General features: G+C 60.0%; 1 protein-coding gene across 1 annotated transcript in view; it reads right to left on the bottom strand.

The window, feature by feature from the left end:
* Window positions 1-13,068, bottom strand: part of LOC133358595 (rho guanine nucleotide exchange factor 1-like) — a 48,822-nt gene extending 35,754 nt beyond the window's left edge. The window contains exon 1 of the mRNA XM_061576963.1: window positions 11,809-13,068. The gene's annotated coding sequence lies outside the window, so the exon portion shown is untranslated. The remainder of the gene's footprint in view (window positions 1-11,808) is intronic.
* Between the last annotated feature and the right edge of the window lie 11,719 nt (window positions 13,069-24,787).

Here is a 24,787-nt window from a genome sequence, read left to right as displayed (position 1 = left end):
GACCCATAGACTCACGCAGAGACCCATAGACTCACACAGAGACCCACAGACTTACACAGAGACCCACACACTCACACAGAGACCCACAGACTCTCATACAGAGACCCGTAGACTCACACAGAGACCCGTAGACTCACACAGAGACCCGTAGACTCTCATAGAGACCCATAGACTCACACAGAGACCCACAGACTCACACAGAGACCCGTAGACTCACACAGAGACCCACAGACTCACACAGAGACCCGTAGACTCACACAGAGACCCACAGACTCACACAGAGACCCACAGACTCACACAGAGACCCATAGACTCACACACAGACCCACAGACTCACACAGAGACGCACAGACTCACACAGAGACCCGTAGACTCACACACAGACCCACAGACTCACACAGAGACCCACAGACTCACACAGAGACCCGTAGACTCACACACAGACCCACAGACTCACACAGAGACCCACAGACTCTCATAGAGACCCACAGACTCACACACAGACCCACAGACTCACACAGAGACCCGTAGACTCTCACACAGAGACCCTACACACCCGCCAGGCTGCTTACCCGAGCACACAAAGACACAAAGACCAAGATCCCCCGTGTAGCCTGTAACAGACTGTTGGGGCAAGTGCTGTTAGCGAGTAGCACCTACGAAGGCCGGCACGGCACACGAAGGCCGGCACGGCACACGAGGGGGTGGGTGGCCAGCACCCGCCCAGCCGCCCAGCCGCCCTAGATGGTGGCGACACCGCGGCACGGCCTTATTAGCCCTCGGCGCGAGCCCCGAGCCGTAAACACCGGGGGCGGCAACGTCCACAAGCCACGGCGCTCACCGCACACACTCGCACCGAGACCCCCGGCTAGTCGGGGCGAGCGCCTACCCACACACGGCGCTCACCGCACACACTCGCACCGAGACCCTCGGCTAGTCAGGGCAGCGCCTACCAAGGCACGGCGCTCACCCCACACACGGCGCTCACCCCATACACGGCGCTCACCGCACACACTCGCACCGAGACCCCCGGCTAGTCGGGGCGAGCGCCTACCACGGCCGGCGCTGTGGTGCACACAGAGGGGGCGGGCGCCACGCGACGAGTCGCTCATTTGAGGCCGAGTCGACCTAGGGGAGGCCCGGGACCGGTTCAGATAATTGTCACCACCGGTGGTGTCAGTGGCCGTGAGCGGGGATCGAACTCGGCTCGTGGTTGGGTTCTTGAGCTACGCGGGGCCAACCGCAGGGCGGGGCCAACCGCCACAGGGCGGGGCCAACCGCCGCAGGGCGGGGCCAACCGCCGCAGGGCGGGGCCAACCGCCGCAGGGCGGGGCCAACCGCCGCAGGGCGGGGCCAACCGCCGCAGGGCGGGGCCAACCGCCACAGGGCGGGGCCAACCGCCACAGGGCGGGGCCAACCGCCACAGGGCGGGGCCAACCGCCGCAGGGCGGGGCCAACCGCCGCAGGGCGGGGCCAACCGCCGCAGGGCGGGGCCAACCGCCGCAGGGCGGGGCCAACCGCCGCAGGGCGGGGCCAACCGCCACAGGGCGGGGCCAACCGCCACAGGGCGGGGCCAACCGCCACAGGGCGGGGCCAACCGCCGCAGGGCGGGGCCAACCGCCACAGGGCGGGGCCAACCGCCGCAGGGCGGGGTCAACCGCCGCAGGGCGGGGCTAACCGCCACAGGGCGGGGTCAACCGCCGCAGGGCGGGGCTAACCACCGCAGGGCGGGGCTAACCGCCATAGGGCGGGGCTAACCACCACAGGGCGGGGCTAACCGCCATAGGGCGGGGCTAACCACCGCAGGGCGGGGCCAACCGCAGGGCGGGGCCAACCGCCGCAGGGCGGGGCTAACCACCGCAGGGCGGGGCTAACCACCGCAGGGCGGGGCTAACCACCGCAGGGCGGGGCTAACCGCCGCAGGGCGGGGCTAACCGCCGCAGGGCGGGGCTAACCGCCATAGGGCGGGGCCAACCGCCGCAGGGCGGGGCTAACCGCCGCAGGGCGGGGCTAACCGCCACAGGGCGGGGCTAACCGCCACAGGGCGGGGCTAACCGCCACAGGGCGGGGCTAACCGCCACAGGGCGGGGCTAACCGCCACAGGGCGGGGCTAACCACCACAGGGCGGGGTTAACCACCGCAGGGCGGGGCTAACCACCACAGGGCGGGGCTAACCACCACAGGGCGGGGCTAACCACCACAGGGCGGGGCTAACCACCACAGGGCAGGGCTAACCGCCACAGGGCGGGGCTAACCGCCACAGGGCGGGGCTAACCACCACAGGGCGGGGCTAACCACCACAGGGCGGGGCTAACCGCCACAGGGCGGGGCTAACCGCCACAGGGCGGGGCTAACCACCACAGGGCGGGGCTAACCGCCACAGGGCGGGGCTAACCGCCACAGGGCGGGGCTAACCGCCACAGGGCGGGGCTAACCACCGCAGGGCGGGGTTAACCACCGCAGGGCGGGGCTAACCGCCACAGGGCGGGGCTAACCGCCATAGGGTGGGGCCAACCGCCGCAGAGCGGGGCTAACCGCCGCAGGGCGGGGCTAACCGCCACAGGGCGGGGCTAACCGCCACAGGGCGGGGCTAACCGCCACAGGGCGGGGCTAACCGCCACAGGGCGGGGCTAACCGCCACAGGGCGGGGCTAACCGCCACAGGGCGGGGCTAACCACCACAGGGCGGGGCCAACCACCGCAGGGCGGGGCTAACCGCCGCAGGGCGGGGCTAACCGCCATAGGGTGGGGCCAACCGCCGCAGAGCGGGGCTAACCGCCGCAGGGCGGGGCTAACCGCCACAGGGCGGGGCTAACCGCCACAGGGCGGGGCCAACCGCCACAGGGCGGGGCTAACCACCACAGGGCGGGGCCAACCGCCACAGGGCGGGGCTAACCACCACAGCCGGGGGATCCTCAGGAAATTGAAAAGATCGTGCACCGAGCCTGGTACGGGACCGAGTCCTCGATGCAGGTGGAGGAGTCCACGAGTGAGGTTCAAGGGAGCAGCCACCGCGGCGGCGGTAGCAGCCGTAGACGAGAGACACGCAGGTGACCGGCCGTGCGGCGAGGTTAGCGAGCCAATCGGCGAGTGCCGGACTGCCGCCCGCGCGCCCAGACGAGGAGGCTGATGGGATGCGTCGACTCGGTGAGCACAGCAGAAGCCCTCTTGGCGACGGCAACCGGCTGTTCGGCGATTTGGTCGCTAAGCGAGTTGAGGAAATGCGCGTCGAAAGTACAGTGAAGGGGAAACCCAAGGAGATATAAAGGCAAAGGTCCCCCCGACAGGCTTAACGGACTCTTACCCCAGCACACAAAGACACAAAGGCAAAGATCCCCCGTGTAGCCTGTAACAGACTGTGAGGGCAAGTGCAGTCAGCGAGTTCTGATGAAGGCCGGCACGGCACACGAGCGGCTGGCGGTTACCAACACCACGCCCGGCCGCCTTTGTCTCACCAGTGCCGATGTTTACCGCACATTGCACCGGGTACTCGTTTGAGGCTGAGTCAACCTAGGGGAGGCCCAGTACCGACTCAGATCATTGTCACTGGCGTTGGCCACGAGCGGGAATCGAACTCGGATAGCAGCGTAGCGCTAACCACTACACCACCGCTCCCCACCAGGTACTCACTACCACAACAACAATCACCGCCATTCGCCACTCAGTGGCGGTGACGTCACCACAGCGCTTGTGCCAGGCCATGTGCACCTTGAGGACACGTGAAGTATCGAATGCCCGCTGGCAGGAGGTCACGGGGCAGACCCAGGTGCCACGGGTCGTCTGACCGAGATGACCGAGATGACTGGCTGATGCACCACCTGTGCCACCTACTGTACCAACTTGCTGTGCTTTAGCCACCCGGCGCTCCGCTCGTTGTTGTGAGCGTCGCTCCTCCGCCCTCCGTTGTTGTTGGAGGGCGACTGCCTCCAACTGCCCAGTAGCGTCCTTCACGAGCCTCCTCCACAGAGGCCGATCTTGACACCGCTGGTACCAGTCATCAGCAAGTCCACTCAGCTCCACGTCCTCCTGTACCACATCACTCCATCTCTTCTCTAGCCCGTGCCGCGCCCGTTTAGCCCCCTCGATCCGGCCGAACAAAAGCTTTTTAGCCATGCGGTGATTGGGCATGCGGGCTACATGACCCAGCCAACGCAACCTTGCCTGCCGGAGGAGCTCACCGATGGGACTTTGCCAAACTAAATGTTTCTAACCGGCGAAGATTCTCCATTAGCGGGGGTCAACATTTCGCAAGCATAGAGAAGAGAGGGCATGACTGTGGCCGAGAAGACCCGAAGCTTCGTGCGGAGCGACAGACCAGGTAGCTTCCACACAGCGTTACGCAGCCGAAAAAAAGATATTGCCGCTCGACTGATTCGGAGTGAGACCTCTGCTGTCAAACCGGAGCCGGTCATGAGCACACTGCCCAGGTTTGGGAAACTCTCCACTCTCTCCATAACTTCCCCATCACCAATTGGGAGTTGTGGGGGTGGAGTGTCCGATGGTACAAAATACCCAGTACACACACACACAATAGTACACACACAAAGACAAAGATCCCCCATGTAGCCTTAACAGACTGTAGGGGCAAGTGCTGTTAGCGAGCACCTATGAAGGCTGCAACGGCACACGAGGGGGTGGGTGGCCAGCACCACGCCCGGCCGCCTTTGTCTCCCCAGTGGCGATGTTTACACACCGCACCAGGTACTCATTTGAGGCTGAGTTGACCTAGGGGAGGCCCATGACCGGTTCAGATAATCGTCACTGGTGTTGGCCATGAGTGGAAATCAAACCCGGGTCGCCGGGTTCATGGCACAGCGTACTAACCGCTACACACACTGGTACACACACACAACTAGTACACACACACACAAGTACACACACACACAACTAGTACACACACACAACTAGTACACACACACTAGTACACACACACACACAAGTACATACACACTAGTACACACACACACTGGTACACACACACACACGCACTAGTAGACACACACACACAAGTACACACACACACACGCTAGTACACACACATTAGTACACACACGCTAGTACACACACACACAAGTACACACACGCTAGTACACACACACTGGTACACACACACACACACTAGTACACACACACACTAGTACACACACACACGTACACACACACACACTAGTACACACACACACAGACACTAGTAGACACACACACAAGTACACACACACACACTAGTACACACACACACACTAGTACACACACACACTAGTACACACACTAGTACACACACACACACTAGTAGACACACACACACAAGTACACACACACACACTAGTACACACACACACACTAGTATACACACACTAGTACACACACACACAAGTACACACACGCTAGTACACACACACTGGTACACACACACACTAGTACACACACACACTAGTACACACACACACTAGTACACACACACGTACACACACACACTAGTACACACACACAGACACTGTCACACTGCCCAATCAATGGCGTGCACACTTCCTGTACACGCGGTACGAGCCAAACCGTGCGGTGAGTCGGCACCGAATCCACGTTCCGGTGAGACGGAGACTCCGGCTCCGGGTCTCGCACACGACACGGGCAAAGGTCCCCCGCGTAGCCCACGCAGACTGCCGGGGCAAGTGCTGTCAGTAGGTAGGAGGAGCAGCGCCTACGAGGGGTTGCCGAGTGGGTGTGCGGTGGCCGCACCGTGGCACACGAGTGGGTGTGCGGTGGCCGCACCGTGGCACACGAGTGGGTGTGCGGTGGCCGCACCGTGGCACACGAGTGGGTGTGCGGTGGCCGCACCGTGGCACACGAGTGGGTGTGCGGTGGCCGCACCGTGGCACACGGGTGGGTGTGCGGTAGCCGCACCGTGGCACACGGGTGGGTGTGCGGTAGCCGGCACCGTGGCACACGAGTGGGTGTGCGGTGGCCGCACCGTGGCACACGGGTGGGTGTGCGGTAGCCGCACCGTGGCACACGAGTGGGTGTGCGGTGGCCGGCACCGTGGCACACGGGTGGGTGTGCGGTAGCCGCACCGTGGCACACGGGTGGGTGTGCGGTAGCCGCACCGTGGCACACGGGTGGGTGTGCGGTAGCCGCACCGTGGCACACGGGTGGGTGTGCGGTAGCCGCACCGTGGCACACGGGTGGGTGTGCGGTAGCCGCACCGTGGCACACGAGTGGGTGTGCGGTGGCCGCACCGTGGCACACGGGTGGGTGTGCGGTGGCCGCACCGTGGCACACGGGTGGGTGTGTGGTGGCCGGCACAGCGTATGCACGACCGCCTTTGTCTCCCCAACGCCGGTGTGTTGGCACACGGCACACGGCACACGGCACCAGGTACACACGGCACACGGCACCAGGTACACACGGCACCAGGTACACATGGCACACGGCACCAGGTACACACGGCACACGGCACCAGGTACACATGGCACACGGCACCAGGTACACACGGCACACGGCACACGGCACCAGGTGCACGCACCAAGGCCGAGACAACCGAGTGGAACCCCTGACCGGGTCCGTTGCTTGCCACGCGGGGAAGTCCCGTGCAGGTGCACGCGTGTTCAACTTCTTTCGACAACAGCAGAGTTGGGGGTGCACAGGAGGCCTGCCAGCAGCCAGCCAGCCAGCCTTGCTGACGATTGTGGTGATACTCACACCGTCACCGTCACCACGACGATTGTGAGCGTGTGAAACTCACACCGTCACCACGACGATTGTGGTGATACTCACACCGTCACCGCGACCACGACCACGACGATGACGATTCTTGCCGTGGTGTTCAGAAGGGGGTTCTCGTTGGGTTCCTGGGATTGGCTCAAATCGAAACGTCGGCACAGGAACGGAACAGGGAACGGCTCGCGGGAGGAGGAGGAGCAGGTGGAGGAAGCGGTAGAGAGAGGGCAGAGAACACCAAAGACAAAGGTCACCCGTGTAGCCTTCGCAGGCTGTCGGGGCAAGTGCAGCAGCACCTGGGAAGGGGTTGGGGGTGGCCGGCACCCCGCCCGCCCGGCCGCCTTTGTCTCCCCAGTGCCGATGATTACCGCACACCGCACCGGGCACTCGTTTGAGGCCGAGTCGACCTAGGGGAGGCCCGGGTGGCGGTGCAGTGTGATCACCGCACCCAACTCCACCGCTACCACCACCACCACCAACAACAACCACAACAACCGGAGCAACAACTGAAGCCGTTCGCTTGTGCCAGGCTAGGTGCACCTAGAGACCCTTGCCACCGCCGGGGTCAGCGGGGTCACCGGGGGTCACCGGGGTTCGCGGCGCAGCGCCAACCACTGCGCCACCGCTCCCCACGCGGGTTCACACAGAGGTGGTGACACGCAGCTAACACATACATCTACCACACATCTACCACACATGTAACATACATCTACCACACATGTAACACACATCTACCACACATGTAACATACATCTACCACACATGTAACACACATCTACCACACATGTAACATACATCAACCACACACGTAACACGCGTGTGTTACACGGGGCACCGTCACATGGGACACCATCATCACCACGTCTCTCCCCACCCAGCCCACGGCTCTCCCCACCCAGCCCGCGTCTCTCCCCACCCAGCCCACGGCTCTCCCCACCCAGCCCACGGCTCTCCCCACCCAGCCCGCGTCTCTCCCCACCCAGCCCACGGCTCTCCCCACCCAGCCCGCGTCTCTCCCCACCCAGCCCACGCCTCTCCCCACCCAGCCCGCGGCTCTCCCCACCCAGCCCACGGCTCTCCCCACCCAGCCCACGGCTCTCCCCACCCAGCCCGCGTCTCTCCCCACCCAGCCCACGGCTCACCCCACCCAGCCCGCGTCTCTCCCCACCCAGCCCACGGCTCTCCCCACCCAGCCCACGCCTCTCCCCACCCAGCCCGCGTCTCTCCCCACCCAGCCCACGGCTCACCCCACCCAGCCCGCGTCTCTCCCCACCAGCCCACGGCTCCCACCCCACCCAGCCCACTGCTCACCCCACCCAGCCCACGGCTCACCCCACCCAGCCCGCGTCTCTCCCCACCCAGCCCACGGCTCTCCCCACCCAGCCCACGGCTCACCCCACCCAGCCCACGGCTCTCCCCACCCAGCCCACGCCTCTCCCCACCCAGCCCACGGCTCTCCCCACCCAGCCCACGGCTCACCCCACCCAGCCCACGGCTCTCCCCACCCAGCCCGCGTCTCTCCCCACCCAGCCCACGGCTCTCCCCACCCAGCCCGCGTCTCTCCCCACCCAGCCCACGGCTCTCCCCACCCAGCCCACGGCTCTCCCCACCCAGCCCGCGTCTCTCCCCACCCAGCCCACGGCTCTCCCCACCCAGCCCACGGCTCTCCCCACCCAGCCCACGGCTCTCCCCACCCAGCCCACGCCTCCCCACCCAGCCCACGGCTCTCCCCACCCAGCCCACGGCTCACCCCACCCAGCCCACGGCTCTCCCCACCCAGCCCACGGCTCTCCCCACCCAGCCCGTCTCTCCCCACCCAGCCCACAGCTCTCCCCACCCAGCCCACGGCTCTCCCCACCCAGCCCACGGCTCTCCCCACCCAGCCCACGGCTCTCCCCACCCAGCCCACGGCTCTCCCCACCCAGCCCACGGCTCTCCCCACCCAGCCCACGGCTCACCCCACCCAGCCCACGGCTCACCCCACCCAGCCCACGGCTCTCCCCACCCAGCCCACGGCTCTCCCCACCCAGCCCACGGCTCTCCCCACCCAGCCCACGGCTCTCCCCACCCAGCCCACGGCTCTCCCCACCCAGCCCACGGCTCACCCCACCCAGCCCACGGCTCACCCCACCCAGCCCACGGCTCTCCCCACCCAGCCCACGGCTCTCCCCACCCAGCCCACGGCTCACCCCACCCAGCCCACGGCTCACCCCACCCAGCCCACGGCTCTCCCCACCCAGCCCACGGCTCTCCCCACCCAGCCCACGCCTCTCCCCACCCAGCCCAACCGAGGTGATTGAGGAAGCGAAATCTGAAGTTTGCAGGGCGCACAGCGGATTTCAATCCACAGTCGACACACACCCACTACTACCCTCCCCTACAGACTCCTACAGACTCCCCTACAGACTCCTACAGACCCCTACAGACTCCCCACCCTACAGACCCCCCACCCTACAGACCCCCCTCCCCTACAGACTCCCCACCCTACAGACTCCCCACACCTACAGACCCCCCACCCTACAGACCCCCCTCCCCTACAGACTCCCCAACCCTACAGACTCCCCACCCTACAGACCCCCCACCTACAGACCCCCCACCCTACAGACTCCCCACCCTACAGACCCCCACCCTACAGACCCCCCACCCTACAGACCCCCCACCCTACAGGACTCCCCACCCTACAGACCCCCACCCTACAGACTCCCCACCCTACAGGACTCCCCACCCTACAGACCCCCACCCTACAGACTCACCACCCTACAGACCCCCCACCCTACAGACCCCCCACCCTACAGACTCCCCACCCTACAGACCCCCACCCTACAGACCCCCCACCCTACAGACCCCACCCTACAGACCCCCCACCCTACAGACCCCCCACCCTACAGACTCCCCACCCTACAGACCCCCCACCCTACAGACCCCCCACCCTACAGACCCCCCACCCTCCAGACCCCCCACCCTACAGACCCCCCACCCTACAGACCCCCCCACCCTACAGGACCCCCACCCTACAGACCCCCCACCCTACAGACTCCCCACCCTACAGACCCCCCCACCCTACAGACCCCCCACCCTACAGACCCCCCACCCTACAGACCCCCCACCCTACAGACCCCCCACCCTACAGGACCCCCCCACCCTACAGACTCCCCACCCTACAGTCCCCCCACCCTACAGACCCCCCACCCTACAGACCCCCCACCCTACAGACTCCCCACCCTACAGACTCCCCACCCTACAGACCCCCCACCCTACAGACTCCCCACCCTACAGACTCACCACCCTACAGACCCCCCACCCTACAGACCCCCCACCCTACAGACTCCCCACCCTACAGACTCCCCACCCTACAGACCCCCCACCCTACAGACCCCCCACCCTACAGACTCCCCACCCTACAGACCCCCCACCCTACAGACTCCCCACCCTACAGACTCACCACCCTACAGACTCCCCACCCTACAGACCCCCCACCCTACAGACCCCCACCCTACAGACCCCCCACCCTACAGACTCCCCACCCTACAGACTCCCCACCCTACAGACCCCCCACCTACAGACTCCCCACCCTACAGACCCCCCACCCTACAGACCTCCCCACCCTACAGACTCCCCACCCTACAGGACTCCCCACCCTACAGACTCCCCACCCTACAGACCCCCACCCTACAGACTCCCCACCCTACAGACTCCCCACCCTACAGACTCCCCACCCTACAGACCCCCCACCCTACAGACTCCCCACCCTACAGACTCCCCACCCTACAGACTCCCCACCCTACAGACTCCCCACCCTACAGACTCCCCACCCTACAGGACTCCCCACCCTACAGACTCCCCACCCTACAGACTCCCCACCCTACAGACTCCCCACCCTATAGACTCCCCACCCTACAGACTCCCACCCTACAGACTCCCCACCCCTACAGACTCCCCACCCTACAGACTCCCCACCCTACAGACTCACCACCCTACAGGACTCCCCACCCTACAGACTCCCCACCCTACAGACTCCCCACCCTACAGACTCCCCACCCTACAGACTCCCACCCTACAGACTCCCCACCCTACAGACTCCCACCCTACAGACTCCCCACCCTACAGACTCCCCACCCTATAGACTCCCCACCCTACAGACTTCCCCACCCTATAGACTCCCCCCCTACAGACCCCCCACCCTACAGGACTCCCCACCCTACAGGACTCCCCACCCTACAGACTCCCCACCCTACAGACTCCCCCACCCTACAGACTCCCCACCCTACAGACTCCCCACCCTACAGACTCCCCACCCTACAGACTCCCCACCCTACAGACCTCACACACCCTACAGACCCCCCACCCTACAGACTCCCCACCCTACAGACTCCCCACCCTACAGACCCCCCACCCTACAGACTCCCCACCCTACAGACTCACCACCCTACAGACCCCCCCACCCTACAGACTCACCACCCTACAGACTCCCCACCCTACAGACCCCCCACCCTACAGACTCCCCACCCTACAGACTCCCCACCCTACAGACCCCCCACCCTACAGACTCCCCACCCTACAGACTCCCCACCCTACAGACCCCCCACCCTACAGACCCCCCACCCTACAGACCCCCCCACCCTACAGACCCCCCACCCTACAGACTCACCACCCTACAGACTCCCCACCCTACAGACTCACCACCCTACAGACTCCCCACCCTACAGACCCCCCACCCTACAGACCCCCCACCCTACAGACTCACCACCCTACAGACTCCTACAGACTCCCCACCCTACAGACTCACCACCCTACAGACTCCTACAGACCCCCCACCCTACAGACTCACCACCCTACAGACTCCCCACCCTACAGACTCCCCACCCTACAGACTCCCCACCCTACAGACCCCCCACCCTACAGACTCCCCACCCTACAGACTCCCCACCCTACAGACTCCCCACCCTACAGACTCCCCACCCTACAGACTCCCCACCCTACAGACTCCCCACCCTACAGACCCCCCTCCCCTACAGAACCCTACAGACCCCTACAGAACCCTACAGAATCCTACAGAACCCTATAGAATCCTACAGACTCCCCACTCCCCACTCACCACTTCACCAGTCGTCCCGCGTCTCTTGCAGAGCAGGGCCGCCTCGTTCCTCTCTCTTCCTCGTTCCCTCTCTCTCTCTCGCTGTCTGTCTGTGTGTGTCTGTGTGTGTGTGTCTGTGTGTGTCTGTGTGTGTGTCTGTGTGTGTGTGTGGCTGTGTGTCTGTCTGTGTGTGTGGCTGTGTGTCTGTGTGTCTGTGTGTGTGTCTGTGTGTGTCTGTGTCTGTGTGACTGTGCCTGTGTGTGTGTCTGTATGTGTGTGACTGTGTGTGTGGCTGTGTGTCTGTCTGTGTGTGTGGCTGTGTGTCTGTGTGTGTGTGTATGTCTGTGTGTGTCTGTGTGTGTGTGTATGTCAACTAAGTGTATGTGTCTGTCTGTGTGTGTGTCTGTGTGTGTGTGTATGTCAACTAAGTGTATGTGTCTGTCTGTGTGTGTGTCTACTAAGTGTATGTGTCTGTGTGTGTGTGTCTGTGTGTGTCTACTAAGTGTATGTGCCTGTGTGTGTGCCTGTGTGTGTGCCTGTGTGTGTCTACTAAGTGTGTCTAAGTGTGTCTGTGTGTCTACTAAGTGTCTAAGTGTGTGTAAGTCTAAGTGTGTCTCCTAAGTGTCTAAGTGTGTGTGTGTGCGTCTACTAAGTGTGTGTATGTCTAAGTGTATCTACTAAGTGTGTGTGTGTGCGTCTACTAAGTGTGTGTAAGTCTAAGTGTGTGTGTCTAAGTGTGTGTCTACTAAGTGTGTAAGTCTAAGTGTGTGTATGTCTGAGTGTGTGTATGTCTGAGTGTGTGTCTACTAACTGTAAGTCTAAGTGTGTGTATGTCTGAGTGTGCGTCTACTAAGTGTATGTCTGAGTGTGCGTCTACTAAGTGTGTGTAAGTCTAAGTGTGTAAGTCTAAGTGTGTGTGTATGTCTAAGTGTGCGTCTACTAAGTGTGTGTAAGTCTAAGTGTGTGTGTATGTCTAAGTGTGCGTCTACTAAGTGTGTCTACTAACTGTATGTCTAAGTGTGTGTATGTCTGAGTGTGTATCTACTAAGTGTGTGTGTCTGAGTGTGTGTGTGTCTAAGTGTGCGTCTACTAACTGTATGTCTGAGTGTGTGTATGTCTGAGTGTGTGTGAGTCTACTAAGTGTGTGTAAGTCTAAGTGTGTGTGTATGTCTAAGTGTGCGTCTACTAAGTGTGTGTGTGTCTAAGTGTGCGTCTACTAAGTGTCTAAGTGCTATCCGTGTCTCACGCACACAGGGAACCAGGCTCGCACGCATTCCAATAGGCGGGGTCGCGCATGCGCACTGAGCCGCCTGGGGGGCGGGGCGGGGGAAGGGTGCAGGGGGAGGGGCCTACGAGTGGGTGGGCGGGGACAGTGGAAGGGAGCGGTGGTGCAGCGGTTAGCGCACTTCCCCCCGCCAGCACCCACGCAACCCCTGGCCTCCCCTAGATCGACTCAGCCTTTAATGAGTACGCAGCGCGATGTCTCTAGGGAGACGAAGGCGGCCGGGCGTGGTCGCTGGCCAGTCGCCAAGTGCACTTGCCCCACTCACTGCCCAGGGCAGCCCGGGGGAGCTTTGTCTCAATGAGCGATGCTGAGAGTGGGCGTGGCCACTGACGAGGGGGCGTGGCCACTGGCGAGGGGGCGTGGCCACTGACGAGGGGGCGTGGCCACTGACGAGGGGCGTGGTCACTGACGAGGGGGCGTGGTCACTGACGAGTGGGCGTGGCCACTGACGAGGGAGCGTGGCCACTGACGAGGGGGCGTGGTCACTGACGAGGGGGCGTGGCCACTGACGAGGGGGCGTGGCCACTGACGAGGGGGGCGTGGCCACTGACGAGGGGGCGTGGCCACTGACGAGGGGCGTGGCCACTGACGAGGGGGCGTGGTCACTGACGAGGGGGCGTGGTCACTGACGAGGGGGCGTGGTCACTGACGAGGGGGCGTGGCCACTGACGAAGGAGGCGTGGCCACCGAAGCTCATTAACATATTCGGAGGCCGCTTGAATTGAACGCGGTTGGGGGTAACGGATTCTCGCGGTCGATTCTCGTTGACGCGCTAAAGGGATCGATTCACTTACGGAAACGGTTTCAATAAAATCGATGTAAAATATCGATCGAATGATTGCTTCGGTGAATCGATTCAACACTGAAAACCGTTGTCATGAAATAGTTTTAAAATATAAATAATAATTAAGGGAATCATGTTAACCCTTCACGAATTCGATTACGAAATCGATTAAAGCCGTTGAACAACCAACTTAAGGAATCTTTTTTTTTTAAATCGATGATTACAAATAAAATCGATTCACTTCAATTGGTTCGCTACTGAGCGTCAGGAGGAATCGATATGTTCGCGACTCCGAGAATCGCTTTCTCTCAACGGTTTTCTAGGGAACGTCAAGAGGAATCGTTATGTTCGCGACTCCGAGAATCGCTCTCGCTCATTAGTAAAGGTGGCGAGGAGTCGCGCGGTGTCGATTCTCTCCGCGTGGATCGATCCGGCGGGCCTAGGCGCCTTGGTCGACGAGTCGACTAGACGGAGTTGTTGGTTGTTGTGATGGTTGTTGTTGTGGTGTTGTTGTGGTGGTTGTTGTTGTGGTTGTTGTGGTGTTGTTGTTGTGATGGTTGTTGTTGTGATGGTGGTTGTTGTGGTGTTGTTGTTGTGGTGTTGTTGTTGTTGTGATGGTGGTTGTTGTGGTGTTGTTGTTGTGATGGTTGTTGTTGTGATGGTTGTTGTTGTGGTGGTTGTTGTGGTGTTGTTGTTGTGATGGTGGTTGTTGTGGTGTTGTTGTTGTGATGGTTGTTGTTGTGATGGTTGTTGTTGTGGTGTTGTTGTGGTGTTGTTGTGGTGGTTGTTGTGATTGTTGTTGTGATGGTTGTGGTGTTGTGATGGTTGTTGTTGTGATGGTTGTTGTGGTGTTGTGATGTTGTGGTGTTGTTGTGATGGTTGTTGTGATGGTTGTTGTGGTTTTGTTGTCGTGTTGTGATGGTTGTTGTGATGTTGTTGTGATGGTTGTTGTGATGTTGTTGTGATGGTTGTTGTGATGGTTGTTGTGATGTTGTTGTGATGGTTGTTGTGATGGTTGTTGTGATGTTGTTGTGATGTTGTTGTGATGGTTGTTGTGATGGTTGTTGTGATGTTGTTGTGATGGTTGTTGTGATAGTTGTTGTGGTTTTGTTGTCGTGTTGTGATGGTTGTTGTGATGTTGTTGTGATGGTTGTTGTGATGTTGTTGTGATGGTTGTTGTGATGGTTGTTGTGATGTTGTTGTGATGGTTGTTGTGATGTTGTGATGGTTGTTGTGATGGTTGTTGTGATGGTTATTGTGATGTTGTTGTGCTGTTGTGATGATGGTGGTTGTTGTTGTGATGGTTGTTGTGATGGTTGTTGTGATGTCGTTGTGATGTTGTGATGGTGGTTGTTGTTGTGATGGTTGTTGTGGTGTTGTTGTGATGGTTGTTGTGTTGTGATGTGATGTTGTTGTCAGTTACTAGCTCATATACTCACTCGCTCACTCACATACTCACTCACTAGCGTACTCACTTGCTTACTCATTCACTCATCACATATTTGCGTACTAACACTCACACTCACTCACATACTCACATACTCACTTGTGTACTCACTCGCTCACTCACATACTCACGTACTCACTCATTCACTCACTCACATACTCACTCGCTCACATACTCATTCGTTCACTCACTCGCTCATTCACATACTCACTCGCATACTCGCTCACTCACATACTCACGTACTCACTCATTCACTCACTCACATACTCACTCACATACTCGCGTACTCGCTCATTCACATACTCACTATATTCACTCACTCACATACTCACTCGCTCTCACACACTCACACCTACACACACTCACACCTACACACAACAACAACCGCCATTCGCCACTAAGTGGCGGTGACGTCACCACGATGCTTGTGCCAGGCCAAGTGCACCTTGAGGCCACGTGAAGTGTCGAAAGCCCGCTGGCAGGAGGTCACGGGGCAGACCCAGGTGCCACTGGTCGACTGACCGAGATGACCGAGATGACTGGCTGATGCACCACCTGTGCCCCCTACTGTGCCAACTTGCTGTGCTTTAGCCACCCGGCGCTCCGCTCGTTGTTGTGAGCGTCGCTCCTCCGCCCTCCGTTGTTGTTGGAGGGCGACTGCCTCCAACTGCCCAGTAGCGTCCTTCACGAGCCTCCTCCACTGAGGCCGATCTTGACACCGCTGGTACCAGTCATCGGCAAGTCCACTCAGCTCCACGTCCTCCTGTACCACATCACTCCATCTCTTCTCCAGCCCGTGCCGCGCCCGTCTAGCCCCCTCGATCCGGCCGAACAAAAGCTGTTTAGGCATGCGGTGGCTGGGCATGCGGGCTACATGACCCAGCCAACGCAGCCTTGCCTGCCGGAGGAGCTCACTGATGGGACTTTGCCCAGATCTTTCAAGGATTTGTGAGCTCCTCACACAATCCAGCCTGGTTAAACCCAGGATGGATCGTAGGCAGGCCAGCCTAAATGTTTCCAACCGGCGAAGATGCTCCACCAGGGGGGTCCACGTCTCGCAAGCGTAGAGAAGGGAGGGAATGACCGTGGCCGAGAAGACCTGAAGCTTCGTGCGGAGCGACAGACCAGGTAGCTTCCACACAGCGTTACGCAACCGATGAAAAGATATTGCCGCTCGACTGATTCGGAGTGAGACCTCTGCTGATAGACTGGAGCCGGTCATAAGCACACTGCCCAGGTATGGGAAACTCTCCACTCTCTCCACAACTGCCCCATCACCAATTGGGAGTTGTGGGGGTGGAGTGTCCGATGGTACAAAATACCCAGGCAGGTGCTTGGTTTTGGTGGGGCTGATGGTAAGGCCCCACCTCTTAGTGGCACGCTCCAGTCTCAGCAGCAGCGCCTCCAACTCCTCCTCTGAATGAGCAGCCATTACCAAATCATCGGCATACATAACGTGGTTGACCAATAGGGAGCCATCCCTTGATCGCACCCGGGCGTCGATCAGCCTCCCATTATATCTGTACCAAACGGAAATTCCCCCGGTACAGCTATTGAAGGCTTCACGAACTACGCGGTCAAAATAGATGTTAAATAATGTGGGAGCCAGAGGACATCCCTGTCGCACCCCAAGGTGTACAGGGAAAGGCTCCGACTCCCGGCCACGTAGTTTTACCCGGGCCCGCTCACCATCATGAAGGTCCTTAATGATCGTGAGCAGAGGGTCAGGGACTCCGAAAGCACGAAGAACAACCCAGAGTCCAGTCCTACTGATGGTATCATAGGCCTTGACCAGGTCAATAAAGCAGAGATGTAGGTCTTTTTGGAATTCCCTACACCTCTGCTGTAGCAGACGGACAGAAAATATGGCATCTGTGCAGGACCGCCCTTTCCTGAAACCGCATTGGGGCTCCGCAAGCCCCTCCTCAGCGTGCCTAGCAAGGCGATGTTGAATAATCCTTGCCAGGACCTTACCCGGCACACTGAGGAGTGAGATGCCCCTGTAGTTGTTACAGTCTGTGCGGTCCCCCTTCTTAAAGAGGGGGACCACCAGGGCATCCTTCCAGTCCTGCGGAACCCGTCCAGTGGTCCAGACTGTTGTTATGATGTCATATAGGGCAGTCTGTGCACAAACGCCACCCTCCCTCAGCATTTCGCTTGGGAGATCATCTCTGCCCGGTGCCTTCCCTGGTCTCAGACTCCGGATCGCCCTCAGTACTTCCTCAACAGCTGGAACCTCAGCCAGCCACTCACAGGGGGTGACCTCTTCCAATATTTGAGGCACCGCAGCCTCAGCAGGGTTATCCCCACTTTGTGCCATGATGTTTTCCTGGCTGAGAGAATTTCCCTCCCCCAGGACCTCACAGAAATGCTCAGCAAATCTGCAAACCTGTTCCTGGGGGTCGGAGATTGGATCACACACACTCACACACTCACACACACACTCACACACAATCTCACACACATACCTACACACACACATACCTACACACACACCTACACACACTCGCACACACTTTCTCACAGTCGTGTACACACTGTCATGTATACACACGGGTATACACTCAATCACGTACTCAATCACGTACTCAATCACATACACAATCACATACACAATCACTTACACAATCACGTACACATCCGCGTACTCCCACACTCACGTACACACACAAACACACACATACTCATGTACACACACACTCATATATACACAACAACAACAACCGCCATTCGCCACTAGTGGCGGTGACGTTACCACGACGCTTGTGCCAGGCCATGTGCACCTTGAGGCCATACACTCATACACACACTCACACACACACATACACACACTTACATACACACTCACACACTCATATATATACACACACACACGGGAACAAATTATTCTACTGATTTTGCTGATCCTGCTTCTGATGATGTTGATGGTGATGATGATGGTGACGATGATGTTGATGCTGATGATGATTATGTTGATGCTGATGATGATGTTGATGATGATGCTGGTGATGTTGATGGTGATGATGATGGTGACGATGATGTTGATGCTGATGATGATGATGTTGATGCTGATGATGATGCTGATGATGATGTTGATGATGATGTTGATGATGATGATGTTGATGCTGATGATGATGATGGTGTTGATGATGATGTTGATGATGATGATGTTGATGGTGATGATGTTGATGGTGATGATGTTGATAATGATGTTGATGATGATGTTGATGCTGATGATGTTGATGCTGATGATGGTGTTGATGATGTTGCAGCTGGGGCCCTGGCTGGTTGTGGAGGTGGCGGATTTGGAGCAGAAGGGAGCGGTGGTTTACAAGGAGAAGCAGCCGGCACCATCATAGCCAGCGCACACACACAGCACACACACACAGCACAGTACACACACACACACACAGCTAGTACACACACAGCACACACACACAGCACACACACACACAGCACACACACACAGCACACACAGCCAGTACACACAGCACACACACACAGCACACACACACACAGCACACACACAGCACACACAGCACACACACAGCACACACACAGCTAGTACACACAGCACACACACAGCACACACACAGTACACACACAGTACACACACAGTACACACACAGCACACCACACACAGCATGCACACATACACACAGCACATGCACACAACACACGCACACAGCACACGCACACAGCACACGCACACAGCACACACAGCACACACACACAGCACACACACAACACACACAGCACATACACACAACACACAGACACAGCACAGCACACACACAGCACACACACACACAGCACACACACACAGCACACACACAACACACACAGCACATACACACAACACACAGACACAGCACACACAGCACACACACACACAGCACACACACACAGCACACACACAACACACACAGCACATACACACAACACACAGACACAGCACACACAGCACACACACTCACAGCACACACACACAGCACACACACACACAGTCAAACAGAGATGTTATCTGGGCGAACGCCACGGGGCCCGGTCCCTCTGCACGTGGAGCTGAACATTCGAGGAGAAATGTCAACCGAGTCGGAATCTTCATGTTGTTATTCATCCCCACGAGCCGTGAGGGCATTTCCAGGTCTCGCCCTTGCCGGCAATAAAGACGCGAGTCGTGGTGCCCCAACGCCAGCGTCAGAACCACTTGCCAGGGGTCGAGTTCGCGTCGAACGCCCCGACGCTCCGGTAATGTGCCACGCGTCGTCGTTGACGCCGGGAGCGGCAGCCTTCTCTCGGGCCCAGCCTCAGCCGGTGTTGGACCAGAGGTCGACGCCACGAGGCGGACGGCACGAGGCGCTGTCGGAGCGCGGTGTCGCTGGGGAGGAGCGGCTCCACGAGGAGAGATGTTCACCGAAGTCCCCGTAGGGGAGGCACGGCGAGATACAAACAACAACGGCGCCGTTCGTCTGCTGCGTCGCGCTGAGGGGAGTTCGTGGCGTCCCTGAGGACCACGTGGCGTCCCTGAGGACCACGAGGGAAGCCGGCCTCGTGCTGCCTCTGTGACGTCACGCACCGGCTCGGCCAATGAGCACGCGCGACCGTTGGTGGGGGGGGGGTGGTGCCTCCGATTGGCTGGATTGGACGACTCGCACCCCCCCCCAACCAGCAGGTCACGTGCTCGCTGCCAACCACTCGCGGTCCAGCCCCCCTCCCCCGGCTGGTAAACTCAGCCACGAGGGGGCGCTCTGGTCACGTGACCCGTGCAGACAGCGGGCAGCTCCCCATCACGGGGGCGACACAGCCTGAGCCCTGCTGATGAGACAGTGAATGTGGAAGCCGGTCCTGGTCTAGAATCATCTGACAAGCTCGCCATCACTGGGGCGACAAAGCCTGAGGCCTGCTGATGAGGCGGTGAATGGCGAAGCCGGTCCACCTCTGCTGGTCACCGCTGTCTCTGTGGCGGTGGGGGAAATATTCGAGACGATTCCGGGCTTCCCCTAGGTCGGCTCGGCCTTGTTGTCGCCGCGGAGTGTGTGGGGAAGACAAAGGCGGCCGGGCGCGGGTTGCTGGCCACCGCCCACACATTCGTGTGCCTCCTGCCATGGGCGCTGCAGGGAGTGGTGGGGTGGGGGGGTCCTCGTGTGAACGTTCGGGGCTTCCGCGGATTTCGAGGAAGTCGGAGCTTCCGCGGATTTTGATTAAGTTGGAGCTTCCGCGGATTTCGATTAAGTCGGAGCTTCCGCAGATTGCAATGAAATCGGAGCTTCCGCGGATTTCGATGAAGTCGGAGCTTCCGCGGATTTCGATGAAGTCGGAGCTTCCGCGGATTTCTCAAGCCTCTTGTCAGGAAGTCCTAATTGAAGCACGTGACGGGCCGCGCCACCTGTGACCCGACTTATTAATAACACGTGGTGGGGAGCGGTGGCGCAGTGGTTAGCGCGCTGCGTGTGGGTGGGGAGCGGTGGTGCAGTGGTTAGCGCGCTGTGTGTGTGTGGGGAGCGGTGGTGCAGTGGTTAGCGCGCTGTGTGTGTGTGGGGAGCGGTGGCGCAGTGGTTAGCGTGCTGCTTGTGAGTGGGGAGCGGTGGTGCAGTGGTTAGCACACTGCGTGAGTGGGGGAGCGGTGGTGCAGTGGTTAGCGTGCTGTGGGTGGGGGAGCGGTGGCGCAGTGGTTAGCATGCTGCGTGTGAGTGGGGAGCGGTGGTGCAATGGTTAGCACACTGCGTGAGTGGGGGAGCGGTGGTGCAGTGGCTAGCGTGCTGCTTGTGAGTGGGGAGCGGTGGTGCAGTGGTTAGCACACTGCGTGAGTGGGGGAGCGGTGGTGCGGTGGTTAGCGCGCTGCGTGTGGGTTACCTGGGGCACCTTTGCGCGCGCGACTGCCAGGGCAGTTAGCGGCAATTATGCAAATGAGATGGCTTGTTATCAGGATTAGCCCCGCCTTGATTAATTATGGCGATAATTGACTCACGTGACCTGGCCTCTGTGCGCGCGCATTAGCGCACGAGTGTGTGTGTGTCTGTGTGTGTATGTGTGAGTGTGTGTGTGTGCGTGTGTTTGTGTGTGTGTGTCTGTATGAATGTCCGTGTGTGTGTGATTGTGTGTGTATGTGTGCGTGTATGAATGTCCGTGTGTGTATGAGTGTGTGTGTCTGTGTGCGTGTGTCTGTATGAATGTCCGTGTGTGTGTGTGATTGTGTGTGTCTGTGTGCGTGTGTAGGGGTGTTAAAGAGAGGGCCCGTTATGCATGGCAGCCTATGGAAAACAAACACAGTGGGCGGGGCTACGTAAGTGCACGAGCAAGTGCCCTCTACGACGTCCGAGCCAGACACCCTGGGGGGGGGCTGGTTCGAACGTTATGATCCCCCGGGGCCCCACCCCTCAGGGAGGGGTTGGGTATAAAAGGGGATGTTTCAAAGGGCTCGGCAGTTATGTTTAAGCTAAGGGAAGAAGATTGAAGACGTCTTAGATAGAGCCCTGGACTCCCCTGGTTCGATGTCCTTTTCAGGGCCGGACAGGATTGAGCCAGCGGCGTGGTCCCGAAAGCCAGAGCCGGTGCTCTTGTAAGAGCTGGTCTGGAACTCCGGGTACCGGGCCCGACTTACCAGTGTCGGGCCAGTTAGCCTCCCCTAGCCCATTAGTGGAGGATTCGGGGCTAGGACAGAGTTAGCTAGGGGTGTATCCCGAGTTATACGGGTGAGGGGGCCGATACCCCCTCGAGTGTGTATATGCCCACTGTCATATTGTGAATAAACATACGTGTGCCTCAACCTCGGCGTCAAGCGTCCTCACCGGTACTTCACGTGTATGAATGTCCGTGTGTGCGTGTGTGTGTCTGTGTGCGTGTGTCTGTATGAATGTCCGTGTGTGTGAGTGAGTATCTGTGTGTCTGTAACAACTACAGGGGTATCTCACTCCTCAGTGTGCCGAGAAAGGTCCTGGCAAGGATTATTCAACATCGCCTTGCTAGGCACGCTGAGGAGAGGCTTGCGGAGCCCCAATGCGGTTTCAGGCCAGGGCGGTCCTGCACAGATGCCATATTTTCTGTCTGTCTGCTACAGCAGAGGTGTAGGGAATTCCAACAAGACCTACATCTCTGCTTTATTGAGCTGGTCAAGGCCTATGATACCATCAGTAGGCCTGGGCTCTGGGCTGTTCTTCGTGCTTTCGGAGTCCCTGACCCTCTGCTCACGATCATTAAAGACCTTCATGAGGGTGAGCGGGCCCGGGTAAAACTACGTGGCTGGGAGTCAGAGCCATTCCCTGTACATCTTGGGGTGCGACAGGGATGTCCGCTGGCTCCCACATTATTTAACTTCTATTTTGACCACGTGGTTCGTGAAGCCTTCAGTAGCTGTACCGGAGGAATTTTCATTTGGTACAGATACAATGGGAGGCTGATCGATGCCCGGGTGCGGTCAAGGGATGGCTCCCTATTGGTCAACCACGTTATGTATGCCGATGATTTGGTAATAGCTGCTCATTCAGAGGAGGAGTTGGAGACGAAGCTGCTGAACCTGGAGTGTGCCACTAAGAGGTGGGGCCTTACCATCAGCCCCACCAAAACTAAGCACCTGCCTGGGTATTTTGTACCATCGGACACTCCACCCCCACAGCTCCCAATCGGTGATGGGGCAGTTGTGGAGAGAGTGGAGAGTTTCCCAAACCCGGGCAGTGTGCTTATGACCGGCTCCAGTTTAACAGCAGAGGTCTCACTCCGAATCAGTCGAGCGGCAATATCTTTTCATCGGTTGCGTAACGCTGTGTGGAAGCTACGTGGTCTGTTGCTCCGCACGAAGCTTCAGGTCTTCTCGGCCAAAGTCATTCCCTCCCTTCTCTACGCTTACGAAATGTGGACCCCCCTAATGGAGCATCTTTGCCGGTTAGAAACATTGAGGCTGGCCTGCTTACGATCCATCCTGGGTTTAACCAGGCTGGATTGTGTGAGGAGCTCACAAATCCTTGAAAAATCTGGGCAAAGTCCCATCTGTGAGCTCCTCCGGCAGGCAAGGCTGCATTGGCTGGGCCATGTAGCCCGCATGCCCAGCCTCCGCATGCCTAAACAGCTTTTGTTCGGCCGGATCGAGGGGGCTAAACGGACGCGTCACGGGCTAGAGAAGAGATGGAGTGACGTGGTTCAGGAGGACGTGGAGCTGAGTGGACTTGCCGATGACTGGTACCAGCGGTGTCAAGATCGGCCTCAGTGGAGGGGGCTCGTGAAGAACGCTACTGGGCAGTTGGAGGCAGTCGCCCTCCAACAACAACGGAGGGCGGAGGAGCGACGCTCACAACAACAAGCGGAGCGCCGGGTGGATAAAGCACAGCAAGTTGGCACAGTAGGGGGCACAATTGGTGCATCAGCCAGTCGTCTCGGTCATCTCAGTCAGTCGACCCGTGGCACCTGCTGGGTCTGCCCCGTGACCTGCCAGCGGGCGTTTGACACTTCACGTGGTAGCCTCAAGGTGCACATGGCCTGGCACAAGCGTCGTGGTGACGTCACCGCCACTTAGTGGCGAATGGCGCTTGTTGTTGTTGTGTCCGTGTGTTTGTGTGTCTGTGTGTTTGTGTGTTTGTGTGGTGAGCGGTAGCACGCTGCGCTACGAATCCGGCATCCCGAGTTCGATTCCCACTCACGGCCAAAACCAGTGGCTATTATCTGAAAGGGTCCTGGGTCTCCCCTAGGTCGACTCAGCCTCAAATGAGTACCTGGTGCGGTGTGTAAACATCGCCACTGGGGAGACAAAGGCGGCCGGGCGTGGTGCGCCGCGCGGCGGAACAGAACGTGACCCCCCCCATCGCGCCCCGTTGCTTCGACTGCCGCGCCCGGAGATCTGATCGAACCGGCGCCCTCCCTCCTCCCCGTGCTGGCTCCCCCCCCCCCCGTGCTGGCTCCCCCCGTGGCTCCCCCCCCCCGTGGCTCCCCCCCCCGTGGCTCCCCCCCCCGTGGCTCCCCCCCCCCCCCGTGGCCCCCCCCCCCCGTGGCTCCCCCCCCCCGTGGCTCCCCCCCCCCGTGCTGGCTCCCCCCGTGGCTCCCCCCCCCGTGGCTCCCCCCCCCCGTGGCTCCCCCCCCCCCGTGGCTCCCCCCCCCCCGTGGCTCCCCCCCCCCGTGGCTCCCCCCCCCCGTGCTCCCCCCCCGTGCTGGCCTCCCCCCGTGGCTCCCCCCCCCCGTGGCTCCACCCCCCCGTGGCTCCACCCCCCCCGTGGCTCCCCCCCCGTGCTCCCCCCCCCGTGGCTCCCCCCCCCCGTTGCTCTCCCCCCCCCGTGGCTCCCCCCCCGTGGCTCCCCCCCCCGTGGCTCCCCCCCCCCGTGGCTCCCCCCCCCCCGTGGCTCCCCCCCCCGTGCTGGCTCCCCCCGTGCTCCCCCCCCCGTGGCTCCCCCCCCCCGTGGCTCCCCCCCCGTGGCTCCCCCCCCCCCGTGGCTCCCCCCCCCCGTGGCTCCCCCCCCCGTGCTGGCTCGCCCCCGTGGCTCCCCCCCCCGTGGCTCCC

This window comes from Lethenteron reissneri, chromosome 62 (genome assembly GCF_015708825.2).
Source record: "Lethenteron reissneri isolate LAM-NWPU_2019-01 chromosome 62, ASM1570882v1, whole genome shotgun sequence".
NCBI classification, from domain to species: Eukaryota; Metazoa; Chordata; class Hyperoartia; order Petromyzontiformes; family Petromyzontidae; genus Lethenteron; species Lethenteron reissneri.
This window is presented reverse-complemented; position numbering and strand designations above follow the sequence as displayed.